This window comes from Aedes albopictus, chromosome 3, assembly GCF_035046485.1.
Source record: "Aedes albopictus strain Foshan chromosome 3, AalbF5, whole genome shotgun sequence".
Lineage (NCBI taxonomy): Eukaryota > Metazoa > Arthropoda > Insecta > Diptera > Culicidae > Aedes > Aedes albopictus.
Genome location: NC_085138.1, coordinates 194,687,770 through 194,702,984, shown reverse-complemented (window position 1 = coordinate 194,702,984; position 15,215 = coordinate 194,687,770). Strand labels below are relative to the sequence as shown.

General features: G+C 38.8%; 1 long non-coding RNA gene across 1 annotated transcript in view; it reads right to left on the bottom strand.

The window, feature by feature from the left end:
• LOC134284105 (uncharacterized) overlaps positions 1-15,215 on the bottom strand; it is a 259,257-nt gene that overhangs the window by 212,867 nt on the left and 31,175 nt on the right. The window lies entirely within an intron of this gene.

Here is a 15,215-nt window from a genome sequence, read left to right as displayed (position 1 = left end):
GGATCCCTGGAAAATATCATAGAGGAATGCCTGTAGGAATTCCTGGATTAATCTCCAGAGGAACTCCTGGAAAAAATCCTAGATGAATTCCTGCAGAAATTCGTATATGAATTTCTTGAGGAATTCGTAGAAGAATACTAGGAACAATTCCTGATGAAATCGCAGATGGAATTTTTGGAGAAATTCTAGAGGAATCCATAGAAGAGTTCCCGACGAAATTCCAGAAGGAATTCCGGAAGCAATTTCAAGAGGTATTCCTAAGGTTATCCCTAAACAGTTCCTAAAAGAAGTACCGTAATTTTGGGTGAAATTTGTCACTTTTCGCAGTTTTTGGCGAACAGTTTTTGAATACTTATCGATATGGTTAAATTCACTGCTTTAAAACAAGTACGATTATGATTTTCATCAGGCAATGAGGTTGAATATTCTACTGCAAATCATTTTATAAAAAAAAATATTATTTGAAATAAAAAATCAAAAAATAGCTTTCGGGATGAAATTGATCAGTCAGTGATATGTAGTAAATGTTGTTGTAAGTGTTGAACATATTTTTTTCCACCTGAATGCCTGAAAACCTAGAATGCAAAAAAGCTATGTTAAACTTTTACAAATTTACTAAATTTTTAATTATTTAAGTTTAAAGTTCAATAAATCCTAAGAAAACACCTGAAAGTATGCAATTTCCGTACTAAATATGTACCGTAAAATGGGGTAACTTTGATAGTTTTTCAGCGAATTTTCTCAATATTTTTACATGTAACAGTATTTCCCCGAGTTTTATATTTTTAAAACAAGTACTGGGGTATCAGTTATCAATTGGAATTACAAGATTCGATAATCTGAAATATTTTGGATAACTTTTAGTTTTTCATATAACCGAAAATCAGATTTTCATTTTGGGGTAACTTTGATAATGCCCTAAAAACACATCAAATCGCAAAAAATAATCACACATTGAAATCTTAGGAGAATGAGCATGATGAGAGAAGGCTTGTGGAATATATTAGATAGAATTTTTATATCACAACATTGATTTTTTACTTAATTCTACATATAAAAATGAGTTTGTGGAGTATTGAGTGCAAAACACAATAAATTTAGCTATCAAAAATCATTATCTTTGTAATAATAAATGCTTAACGATACATCAACATGTTATTCATGGTTAGTTTGCTTTTTTGGGTAGTTTTTTAATGTTTTATTAACAAATTTTTAACAACACATATTTCTCTACATGAAATTACAAGGACATTGCATACTTGTAGGCGTTTATCAATATATGGAGATTAATATCCCAATTTACAAAATTGCTTCCATTTCGTTAAAACACACTTCGTTAAGAGATTCAAGGCCGGATTTGGAATCTACTATGATGAATCTATCGAGAATAAGCGTCCATTCATTGAAAAAATAGTTGTAACGAAGTCGTATAGCAGATTGTTTGAAGGGGTTAATAAATGGCAAAAATATCAACAATTTTTATTTTTTGTCCAAAAAGTTGTATATAAACTAGATTTTAATGAAAATACGTGTAAGATGAACTTTCATATGTATAGAATTGATTTACGTTTACCTTTTTCTTAACTGGTTGAAGGAATCATAGCTATAAGATAAATTACACAATGCCTGCCGAACTATCAAAGTTACCCGCATTATCAAAGATACCCCGTTTTACGGTAGTAACTTCCGAAAAAGTACAATTTGATGCATAAATTTAAATATTTATAGAACTTTTGATGACGAAATTTTGTTCAGCGAATACTTGGCAGCTAAAAACATTCATTCGAACATTCAAAATATGTGTGATACAGCTACAGCAGGGGTTCCCAACCTATTTGAGGTGGCGACCCCCTTTAAGAATTGTCGAAACATTTGGGGCCCAATGATTTTTTTTGGAAAAAAATTTGAATTAAGTGAACGAAACCAATTTTTTTTGGTACAGTGACGTAGCCAGAAATTTACTGTGGAAGGGTTTTTCGACGATCAATGATACGTTTTTTTATTCGACACTTACATTTCGTGAACAATGATGTCATGTACATTCAATTTGAGTTATAGCTGAAAAATAGCGGCGCAGCCGAAAATTTTTTCATCTGAAGGCGTTTTATACTGAAAATTTGTGCCTAAAATTGTCGCTTTTGGTGGTGACGGTATACAAAATTACCAATTGGTATAATTTGAACAAAATAGAATAAAAAGTTAACAAGTTTTTGGTAACATCGCGGTCCCCTTGGACTGGCTTCACGGCCCCCAGGGGGCCGCGGACCACCGGTTGGGAACCCGTGAGCTACAGTAACAAAAGTTTGAAAGTGTCTTTGAAGTACGCCCAACACACAGTTTCAGAAAATATTGAGTTTTTTTTACAGAAATATGTGACTAATTGGCTGTTAAACATGTAAACTCATCATTCAATAACTCTTAAGCCAGATAATGGACATTTTTTACAAATTGTTTCAATTTTAAGGCGTTATTTTTCACAAATAAATTGGCCCTCACTTTGATCAATTTCACCCCACTGATAATTTTACCCGAAATCATGGTACTGAGTTAATTTCTGAAGGAGTTCTTGTTTCTGAGAGAATCGTTGAAGGAGAATCGTTGAAGGAATATTTAAAATAAGTTGCTCAAGAAAGAATCACATAAGGAATTCCCGAGTTAAGCCCTGCAGAAATTCTTGGAGGAATCCATGGAGAAATCCCTGGAGGATATCCTGGAGAAATGCCTGTAGGGATTAATGGAGGAACCCCTCGAGGCATTTCTGAAGAAATGCCTGAATGAATTTTTAGAGGAATCCCTGCATAAATTCTCGGAGGAATCCCTGGAATAATTCCTGGAGCAATCTATAAAAAATCTGAATAGGAATCCCTTGAGAAATTCATCGCAGGAAGAATCCCTGAAGAAATTGCAGATGGAACCGTTGGAGAAATCCTGACGTAATTCTTAGAAGAGAACGTGGAGGAACTCCTTGAGGAATCCCTGTAACAGTTCATGAAGGAATCCCTGCAGGAGTTCCTGAAGAAACCACAGGAGGAATCCCAGAAGCAATTCATAGAGGCATTCCTAAAGAAATGCCTAAACAGTCCCTAGGGAAAGTAAAGGATTAATTCCTGAATTAATTCCTGAAAGAATTCAAGAGAAACTTCCGAAGGAATTCTTAAAAGTGTTCCTGGGGTATTTTTAAAATAATGCCTGGAGTTGTTCCTGACAGAAACCATTCCCGGGTGAATCCCTGGGGGAATTCCTGGAGAAATTCATTCAACAATCCCGGTAGCAATCCTATGAGGAATTCCTTTGGAAATCCTAGGAAAGCTTACTTAACCCTCGAGCGATCGCGCTGTTGTATTTTGTACAACACGTTGAAAAAAAATATCGCTTTTTGTATTTAGCATTAACGTGGTGGTCAACCGCGCGAGTTACGGAAGGTTAACAAATTTCGAGAAGAATTTCGGTAGGAAAAAATATGAAGGAATCCATCTTTGCAATAATTTTTGGACTAATTATTGTTGGAATCTTCGGATGGACTCCCATTTTTTTTTGGGAATCCCTGGAGAAATTCTTGGAGGAATCCTCGAAAAAAGCACTAGAACAATCACTGGAGGAATCTCTATAGATATATCAGGAGAAATAAGCGGACGAATATCTTAAAAAAATTCTAGAGTAATCCATAATGGAATCACTGAAGGATAAAATCCAGGAGGAATTCGTCTTGCAGAAGTAGGTATCTGTAAAAATTTCTGAAGGAATCGTGGGAGGAATTCTCGAAGCATTTCTTGGAACAAACCCTGAAACAATCACTATCGGAACCCTGCAAGATGCCCAATTCCCCATGGAAGAATTCACGAAGAAAAAAATCCTGGAAAGTCCTAAATTTTCGCTACCGTAACCGTTTCCGGCATATCCGGAAAATGTATTCCATGAATAAACAACACAAAATTTACCCATTCAGCCAAGCTTATGTAAAATTCTATGATAAGATTGAAGTGGTTCTCTTGGCGAAATACTTGGCGAAATTTCCTGTGGCTCTCTAGTAAAAACCCGATTTAATCCACCTATGGTGAACAGAACCCTTCTTACACTTATTAAAACTATTGTTGTATTATTTGTATTTAACATATTTATTTTGTGTGATGGACCAAAAGTTCTTGAAAATATTGTGTATTTGGCATCTAGTGGATTGGTTTCCAAAATAGCATCAAGGATCATGGACTAAACTACCAGAAATGCCAGACACCTTCTAGAATCTTGTGTGAAATTAAAAAAAAAATAGCTTACCTATTCTGGAATATTGCATCTTTTGTTAACTGCCAAAAGATCTTGAATCGATTAACAAATGGATAAGCAAATCAGCAAGATAGACTTTGTCTAATATCTCTTAATCAGTCGAATAAATTAGCTCCAAAGTACTTGATATTCATGATTATGGTGTAAAAAGGACAAAAATAATATATCTACTATGCTAATAAGTTTTGGAATTAGCTAGTTATTTTGGCTGTCCAGTTCTTGCATTTTTTCCACAATACATAAATTCAAAGCTTTCATTTAACATATTGTTAGTTTTGATAGAATTCCTGTTTATTTGTAATTTGTTATTTATAATTTTATTGAAAACAATTACCTGCTAGTATACACTTTATATGAGGTCAGCATTATTGATTGAACAATAATTTCCCATAGACTGGTCAAAAGCTCATGCAAGATAACAAACGAATATAATAATTAAAAAAATGAATTTATTGAAATACTCTTCGAAAGATATCTCAGTAACCAAATGTCCAATCCAAATAAAATTTCAGAGCCTTTTACAAGGATACTGTAGCTTTCATTTGGTGCTAAGAGAACCCAAATCGGTTGACAGACGGCTGAGATATTTATTGTGATACACTTGGTCAAAAATCTCTCAAAAGGTTAACCTGTATTACTCACAAGTACTCTTTGAAAGATATCTCGAAAACCAACTGTCCACTCCTAATAAAATTGTATAGGGTTCTACTAGGATGTTATAGCTTTCATTTGGTGCCAGGAGAACCGAAATCGGTTGACAGACGGTTGAGATATTTATTATGATACATTTGGTCAAAAATCTCAAAAAGTTTAGTTGAATAAATCCTAAGTACACTTCGAAAGATATCTCTGTAACAAAATATCCAATCCTAATAAAATTTCTGAGCAATCTACTAGGATGTTGTAGTTTTCATTTGTTGCCAAAAGAACAAAAATCGATTGACACACGGCTGAGATATTTAGTATGATACACTTTGTTAAAAGTCTCAAAAAGTTTAGTTGTAGAACTTCTAAGTACTCTTCGAAAGATATCTCGGTAACCAAATGTCCAATCGAAATAAAATTTCTGGGCGATCTACTAGGATGCTGTAGCTTTCATTTGGTGCCAAGAAAATCTAAATCGATTGACAAACGGCCGAAATATTTATTATGATAAACTTGGTCAAAAATCTTAAAAAGTTTAGATGTATGACTCATAAGTACTCTTCGAGAGATATCTCGGTAACCAAACGTCCAATCGAAAAAAAATTCAATAGCGTTCTACTAGGATGTAGTAGCATTCATTTGCTTCCAAGAGAACTCAAATCGGTTGACAGACGGCTGAGAAACGTGCGTGACTTTTTTTTGTAACGCACATACACACACACACACACACACACACACACACACACACACACACACACACACACACACACACACACACACACACACACACACACACACACACACACACACACACACACACACACACACACACACACACACACACACACACACACACACACACACACACACACACACACACACACACACACACACACACACACACACACACACACACACACACACATATATGTATATATATATACAGACATTTACTCAGTTCGTCGAGCTGAGTTCATTGGTATATGAGACTCGGCCCTCCGGGCCTCGGATCGAAAGACGGTTTTTCGAGCGATATTTATACCCTTCTTATGGGTGTAAGAAGGGTAAAAAGGCTTTTCCTACATACATTCCGTGATATTTTTGCTACTGTTTATTAAGCTCAAATATTACAAAGAGATATTAGCTTCTATGTATTTGATGCACTTGCATTTTCATGTAGAGCTAACTTGGGAAACCAGATTTGGCCATAAAAATAGCTTTTCCTACATACATTCCGTGATGTTTTTGCTACTGTTTATCAAGCTCAAATATTACAAAGAGATAGTAGCTTTTATGTATTTGATGCACTTGCATTTTCATGTAGAGCTAACTTGGGAAACCAGATTTGGTCATAAAAAAAGCTTTTCCTACATACATTCCGTGATATTTTTGCTACTGTTTATTAAGCTCAAATATTACAAAGAGATAGTAGCTTTTATGTATTTGATGCAGTTGCATTTTCATGTAGAGCTAACTTGAGAAACCAGATTTGGTCATAATGTATTTGATGCAATTGCATTTTCATGCAGAGCTCCTTGAGAAACCAGATTTGGTCATAAAAAAAAGCTTTTCCTACATACATTCCGTGATGTTTTTGCTACTGTTTATCAAGCTCAAATATTACAAAGAGATAGTAGCTTTTATGTATTTGATGCAATTGCATTTTCATGTATAACTAACTTGTGTAACCAAATATGATCATAAAAAATCTGTTGACAAACGGCTGAGAAATGTATTATGATACATTTTATCAAAAATCTCTCAAAAGCGTAAATTTCATTACTCCTTAGTACTCGTGGAAAGTTATCTCGGAAACAAAATGTCCAAACGGCATGAAATTTAATAGCATACTACTTGGATGCTGTAGCTTTCATTTGATGCTGAGAGAACTCAAATCGATTGACACACGGCTGATTCATTTATTATGAAGCATTTTGTCAAAGACCAATTAAAAAGTTAAGTTGTATTACTCCAAAGTACTCCCCGAAAGATATCTCGGTTACAAAATGTCCAATCGGAATGAAATTCAAAAGCGTTCTTCTAGGGTGCAGTAGCTTTCGTTTCGAGCCTTAAGAACCCGATTCGGTTGATAGACGGCTGAGAAATTTATGGTGATACACTTTGTCAAAAATATCTAAAATAATTAAGTTGTACTACTCCCTAGCACTCTTTGAAAGATATCTCGGTAACCGAACGTCCAATCAAAATAAAATTCAATAGCGTTCTACTAGGATGTAGTAGCTTTCGTTTGGGGCCTTAAGAACCCAAATCGGTTGATAGACGGCTGAGAAATTTATGGTGATACACTTTGTCAAAAATATTTAAAATAATTAAGTTGTACTACTCCCTAGCACTCTTTGAAAGATATCTCGGTAACCGAACGTCCAATCAAAATAAAATTCAATAGCGTTCTACTAGGATGTAGTAGCTTTCATTTGCTTCCAAGAGAACTCAAATCGGTCAACAGACGGCTGAGAACCGTGAGTGACATTTTTTTGTAACATACATACACACACACACATACACACACACATACACACACACGCACATACAGACATTTGCTCAATTCGTCGAGCTGAGTTGAATGGTATATGTGACTCGGCCCTGCGGGCCTCGGATCGAAAGTCGGTTTTCCAAGCGGTATTTATACCCTTCTTATGGGTGTAAGAAGGGTAAAAAGGCTTTTCCTACATACATTCCGTGATGTTTTTGCTACTGTTTATCAAGCTCAAATATTAAAAAGAGATAGTAGCTTTTATGTATTTGATGCAATTGCATTTTCATGCAGAGCTCCTTGAGAAACCAGATTTGGTCATAAAAAAGGCTTTTCCTACATACATTCCGTGATATTTTTGCTACTGTTTATTAAGCTCAAATATTACAAAGAGATAGTAGCTTTTATATATTTGATGCAATTGCATTTTCATGCAGAGCTCCTTGAGAAACCAAATTTGATCATAAAAAAAGGCTTTTCCTACATACATCCCGTGATATTTTTTCTGCTGTTTATTAAGCTCAAATATTACAAAGAGATAGTAGCTTTTATGTATTTGATGCAATTGCATTTTCATGTATAACTAACTTGTGTAACCAAATATGATCATAAAAAATCTGTTGACAAACGGCTGAGAAATGTATTATGATACATTTTATCAAAAATCTCTCAAAAGCGTAAATTTCATTACTCCTTAGTACTCGTGGAAAGATATCTCGGAAACAAAATGTCCAAACGGCATGAAATTTAATAGCATACTACTTGGATGCTGTAGTTTTCATTTGATGCTGAGAGAACTCAAATCGATTGACACACGGCTGATTCATTTATTATGAAGCATTTTGTCAAAGACCTCTTAAAAAGTTAAGTTGTATTACTCCAAAGTACTCCCCGAAAGATATCTCGGTTACAAAATGTCCAATCGGAATGAAATTCAAAAGCGTTCTTCTAGGGTGCAGTAGCTTTTGTTTCGAGCCTTAAGAACCCGATTCGGTTGATAGACGGCTGAGAAATTTATGGTGATACACTTTGTCAAAAATATCTAAAATAATTAAGTTGTACTACTCCCTAGCACTCTTTGAAAGATATCTCGGTAACCGAACGTCCAATCAAAATAAAATTCAATAGCGTTCTACAAGGATGTAGTAGCTTTCGTTTGGGGCCTTAAGAACCCAAATCGGTTGATAGACGGCTGAGAAATTTATGGTGATACACTTTGTCAAAAATATTTAAAATAATTAAGTTGTACTACTCCCTAGCACTCTTTGAAAGATATCTCGGTAACCGAACGTCCAATCAAAATAAAATTCAATAGCGTTCTACTAGGATGTAGTAGCTTTCATTTGCTTCCAAGAGAACTCAAATCGGTCAACAGACGGCTGAGAACCGTGAGTGACATTTTTTTGTAACATACATACACACACACACATACACACACACATACACACACACGCACATACAGACATTTGCTCAATTCGTCGAGCTGAGTTGATTGGTATATGTGACTCGGCCCTGCGGGCCTCGGATCGAAAGTCGGTTTTCCAAGCGGTATTTATACCCTTCTTATGGGTGTAAGAAGGGTAAAAAGGTTTGATAATTATGGATAAAAACCATAATTATTAGGATACTTTATTTTTTCAGATATTTTTTTCTGAAACTCTGAGTTATTGATAATCATTGAGTTGACTCGGTTTTGAAAAATTAATCTGGTGGCCAGGGGGTGGGGGTGGGGGAACGCCCCTAATGGCTACGCCCATGGATGTATGTTTCTACAAAAATTAATAAGCATGTACACTCCCGTTCAAAAGTTTGGGGTCACCCCCTCAAAAACATGTCATTTTTTTAGGAACATATCTCCGCCAATTTACGTCCGATTTCAAAACTCTAGGTTTCATTCAAAAGATAATAAGTCAAAGAAACTTTGAACATGATTTAAAAGAAACTTTTTCAAAAAAAATTCTATTAGCTTTCAACTGCTTTTTACAGAACTTAGCTAAAAAATCTAGAAAAAAAGTTATTAAGTAAATTAATCCTTGATGTCATCGACCAAATGTTTGGGGTCACCCCTCAAAAGGATGTATCGGCCAAAAGTTTGGGGTCACTATCGTAAAACATGGAAAAGTGATTTGTTGATATCTTTGTCATCTTTCATTCAATTTTAATTCTTCTTGGCTTATTTGAAACAAAGTGAATGATACATACTGCATAGACATTGAACCACACATATTTGTTGAAATTTACATACTAAAACTTAACGTAAAGTTGCCTCATTTTTTGAAGCGTGGTAAAATGTGCTAACTTTACATAACATTTTTATATACAAAAATCGTTAAATGCGTTAAGTTGAAGACATCAAACGTAAATTTAGTTAATTATCTTGAAATGAGCCAAAAATAATTAAAATTGAACTATAGATGACGAAGATATCACCAAATCACTTTTCCATGTTTTACGAAAGTGACCCCACACTTTTGGCGGATACATCATTTTGAGGGGTGACCCCAAACTTTTGGTCGATGACATCAAGGATTAATTTACTTAATAACTTTTTTTCTAGATTTTTTAGCTAAGTTCTGTAAAAAAGCAGTTGAAAGCTAATAGAAAATGGGTCATATTACCGCTCTCATCTTAAAATTTGGTCGACCCAACTTCCAGCGACACTGCCGTAAGTTTATATTCATTTTTTAGAAAATTTGGCAACTTTGGGTTAAGTTTACATACAAATTTTGTTGAAAAAGTTTCTTTTAAATCATATTCAAAGTTTCTTTGACTTATTACCTTTTGAATGAAACCTAGGGTTTTGAAATCGGACGCAAATTGGCGGAGATATGGGCCTAAAAAAATGTCATGTTTTTGAGGGGGTGACCCCAAACTTTTGAACGGGAGTGTATGTACCCAAGACTTAAGTAAAACACTCCCCTTTCCAACGAAATGCATAAGTGATTTAGGGGCAGCCCCTTACCACAGACATCAGTCAATGGCTTTGGAGTATTAGACATGGGTAACTCACTCGCGAATCGATTCAAAGAATCGATTCGCGAAACCGAGTGAGTGAACCACGATTCTTTTCAAAAGAGTGACGATTCACTTATGTTCATAATGATTCCAAGGAGTTACCAAAAAGAGTTAGATTGACAGCGCTCTTAATGAAGATTCTTTATCTATTGATCATTTTTTTCATTCTAATATTGTGTGGCCGGCTCGCATGAGCGAATCGATTCTTTGAATAAATGAAGAAAAATCTGTGTATCCTGCATTTTACTAACATCATGCACAGGCGTTTGTGTATATCGTCAACGACCGTGCCAGCATACCAGATTTTCTGGAAAACTAAGCAGGAATGTACGAAAAGGAGTCGGCTCACATCGAAAATCGACATTTTTCTTCAAATCTCGGAAATGAGTTACTGAATCGATCAAAAGAGTCGACTCTTTTTTGAGAGTGAATCGGAGGCGATTCACTCTCAAAATTGAATCAGTTTTCCCATCTCTATGGAGTATAGATTGCAATATGAGAAAAAGCTGTCTATCAATCTGGCCTCGTTAAGACATATCTCTTGAATGAATATAATTGAAAACAATTATAGAGTTGGATTGGTTCTTCTGCTGCGCTGCCAAAGCTAGACTGAAAACAAAATATTTTTATTCCATTTAATAAGGATTAGTGATAGAACATTGTACCCCAGTATAATTTTCTTCCTGAGTGGGGTTCAATTTCAATGCATGGGAGTGGAAGCTCCAGTAAAATATTATGTCCTTGGCGTCTATTGAAAAACGCTATTTCTGGCGAAGCTGGCGTTTGAGCATAGCTATTTAGTACTACAGTTGGAGGAAATGCCAATGCAGAACTTGTAGCTTCCGGGAAGGTAAGTCTAGTTTCCTGGAGTATAGAGGGCTGGCGTCAGGCATTGCGAGAGAGCCATAAAACGTCAAGTACCGAGAAATTCGAAAAAGAAGAATGTGAACCGATACCAATGCCGACGACTACACCAACGAAAAGAGACTCACAATATTTGCGGCTTTCTTGCTTTCATCGGCTAGGGAGTCCGCCCACAATCTGCTATCCCGCCTACATGAGCGCTTCACTTCCTTCGCGAGAGCCGAATAGCGCTGACGGGCTACGGCTTTGGCTCCTCGTGTTTTCGCTCGCTCTATCGCGGCTTTGGCGTTCCTTCGCTCCTCTATGTTCCTCCAGGTAGGTCATCTGTGATCCACTGCTTTCTCCGGGTGCGTAGCTCACCTAAACTATTCCCGCCGGTGGCGATGAAGGAGTTCTTGATGGCGCTCCATTGATCTCCTACACGGAGAAACAAAAGAACCCAAAAGTGAGTTCATTCCACCCAACTTCGAGGTTGTGTGTGGGAAGCCAATTTTGAGTTGGTGGATATGATGTTGGGGTAGGTAGTTTGCATTTAGGCGTATACGGCCGAAGTACCTAGAGTCGAAGTTCTTTTTACTCAACCATCAGTTTAAATTACTCAACTTTCGGTACTATGTCACTTACTCAATTTTGGCTTCCCGCATCGAACTCTCAAAGTTGGGTTGTTTTGCTATTTACTCTCTGACAACAATAAAGGGAGCGAATGAAAGGGGATGAAAAAAAGAACTCAAAAGTAAGTTTTAAAATACTCAATTTTGGGTTTTCTTGTTTTTCAGTGTACGTTTCCACTTGCTGAAATATCCGCAGCACGGTTCTCTAACTCCTCGACAAAGGACCTTTTCATCGCAGCGTCTCCCAGTCGGCGTGTGTTGAACCGACGCCCGATTTTCCCCTCCTGTCGATGAATCCTAGCAATGCGCAGTCGGATCTCGCCGATTAGGAGATCATGGTCGGACGCAGTGTCGGCACTACGTTTGTTCCGCACATCAAAAAGGCTCCATCTCCATTTTCGGCTGATGCAGATGTGGTCGATTGGATTTTCCGTGACGTCATCACGGGAAACCCATGTCACTTTGTGCACTGGTCGATCAGGAAAGAGCGAACCCCCAACCACCATGCCATTGTTGCGACAAAACTCTGCAAACACCAGACTCCAGAGCTATGTTGGACGCTCTCCTTATCGACTTCGATTCACCGTTTTGCAGTCCTATCGTCGGCACAGAGCTATGGAAAATAACGGACGAGAACAGCTTGCCCAGAAAGCTCTTATTTACGTGCCCTACCAGTCAGACTGAGCCCTAGGTGTACGTGGGAGTCGTCTCCAGACGACTCGGTCCATGGCTGTGCATCTTCAGTCAGGAACTTTGCAAAGGATCAGCAAATCGCTCTCCGCTTGATCGACCCACTAAGAGAACCTTTTTAATTGAGTTATTCGACATCCTGATGATGTGACCCGCCCACCGTCGACGCCTCTCGATTTTCGCGGTGTGAACGATGACTGTTTTTCTCAGCAGCTGATGCAGCGCGGGGTTTAGTCTCCTTCTCCAAGTCCCGCCTTCCATCGGTTTCCGCCGTAGAGGGCACTCATCACCCTCCGTTCGAAAACTGTGAGGGCGCGTGGGTCCTTTACACGTATAGTCCATGTTTTGTGCCCATAGAGGATTATCGGTCTAATCAGCGTTTTGATGGTTAACTTCGTGTGACGGTGAACTTTGCTCGACCGTACAGTTCTGCGGAGCCCAAAATAAGCTCGACTTCCATGCTGGTGCCGTTGTCAGCAGTCACCAGTGAGCCCAAGAACACGAATTCTTCGACCGCTTTGATTTCATATTTCGGCTCGCGGTACGAAGCCGTTGCGGGATGCGTTGAGCTTCTGATAGAGCTTTCGTGTTTCTTGGGGACGGCACAGCATTTCCATTTCTTCACACTCTGCTTCTTCCAGGCAGCGCTTTTTCTCCCGAAAGAGGCGGGTCTGTTGTTTTCCGCTCCTGTTTGTAACCTTCCATGTTCTGTCCGGTTCCGTTCCACGTACTCGATGGTGCTGTTGGCTGCGTCGTTGATGGCTGCTTTCAGTGTACTCCAGAAGTCCTCTAGACGGGCCTCATCGAGCTCGCCCTCGTCTGGCAACGCGGCCTCGAGATTCTGCGCGTATGCTGAGGTGATATTCGGTTGTTTCAGTCGCTCTAGGTTATACCGTGGCCGTACAATGTTGGTGACGGAAAGCTTGGGGCGCAGTTTGACCATCACCAGATAGTGGTTGGAGTCGATGTTGGCGCCACGATAGGTCCTGACGTCGATAATGTCGGAGAAGTTCCGTCCGTCAATCAGAACGTGGTCAATTTGAGATTCCGTCTGCTGTGGTGATCTCCAGGTGTAACGATAAATAAGGCTGTGTTGGAAAAAGGTGCTACGTATGGCCATGTTTTTGGAGGCGGCGAAATCAATGAGTCGTAAGACGTTTCCGTTCGTCTGCTGGTGGGCGCTGAGCTTACCAATCGTAGGTCTGAATTCCTCCTCCAGGCCTACCTGAGCGTTCAAATCACATATGATGATCTTGACGTCGTGGCTTGGGCAGCAGTCGTATTCGCGTTCGAGTTGCGCGTTAAATGCGTAAATGTCATCATCAGTGCTTCCGGAGTGTGGGCCGTGCACGTTTATTAGGCTGAAGTTGAAGAATCGGCCCTTGATTGTCAACCTGCACAATCTTTCGTCCATCACGATCACCCATCACGATGAAAGCTGTTCCCGGCACGCGTGTGTTGCCGCAACTCTGGTAGATGGTATGATTACTTCTAAACGTTCGCATCATGAATCTTGTCCAACACACCTCCTGCAGCGCTACGATGCCGATCCCGCGGTCCTTGAGTAGATCGGCGAGTATGCGAGTGCTCTCAATGAAGTTGAGAGATCGGAAGTTCCACGTACCGAGTTTCCAATCGCAAGTCCATTTTGTTAGCTCGTAGGGCCTGACACCAACCCCCTATTTTCCGGAGGACCATAGTGCACAGTTGAGCTTAGAGTCCTTCCCTGGCACTCGGACGTAGATCAGCCGCCCCTAACATGGGGATCAGACGCTGTTGTGAGCCGTTCCTTCTGGAGAACAGACGCTCAGGTTTGCCGAAGCAACCCCCCCTAATGGCACAAATTTCCCGAATGGAGGAGAACGTGCCTCTAGAGCCGACCTACTGAACCCCTCCCCTCTCCCTTCTCTGTCAGCCTACGACTAAAGTTCCCACTGGGGTTGGTTACCCGATCTTCCCTAAGGTTGCTCATAGTTTCCGGTCGGTACCAGGAGGTAGGGATAGGAGTTGCTGGGCAGAGGCTAGTAGTTCACAATGGGATCTGAATTGCTCAGCATACCCAGCCTTTACCGTGCCTTCAGCCAGAGTTCTCGAATCTCAATGTAATGTCCAAACTCTTACATGAGAACATCATCCCTGATGGGGTGATTGTTATCTGTATTGGCCAACAATCAACTCGCTGCGAATTATTACTGGCGTCTTCTATTACTTTTGTTTATACTTATGCAAGTTTAGAAGAGCTGTAAACCAAGCGACTCTAGACTGGGCCAACCCTACAATGACAGTAATCTCTTTCGGCGCACAAGCGTAGAAAGACCAACATCGTTTTTGTCTGCAATTTGGTGAATAGAACAAAGCTAAACACCCACATTCAATTTAGTTGTGAATGTATAAGCATTTCCGTTTAAACCCGCTCCTTCTCAGTTTTCATTTACATCGGATGGCAAAAAAATGCCTCGGACGTTAAAACCTGAACAGCGAAATAAGTGTAAACGGGCGGCTTTAAGGCAAAGCTGGACAAAAATGGTCATGTTAACCAGGTTGAATTCATTATTTCACATTTTTGCCCATATAAAATTTAAGTGTGAATTAGAATGTTGCCTAAATCCAGCTTC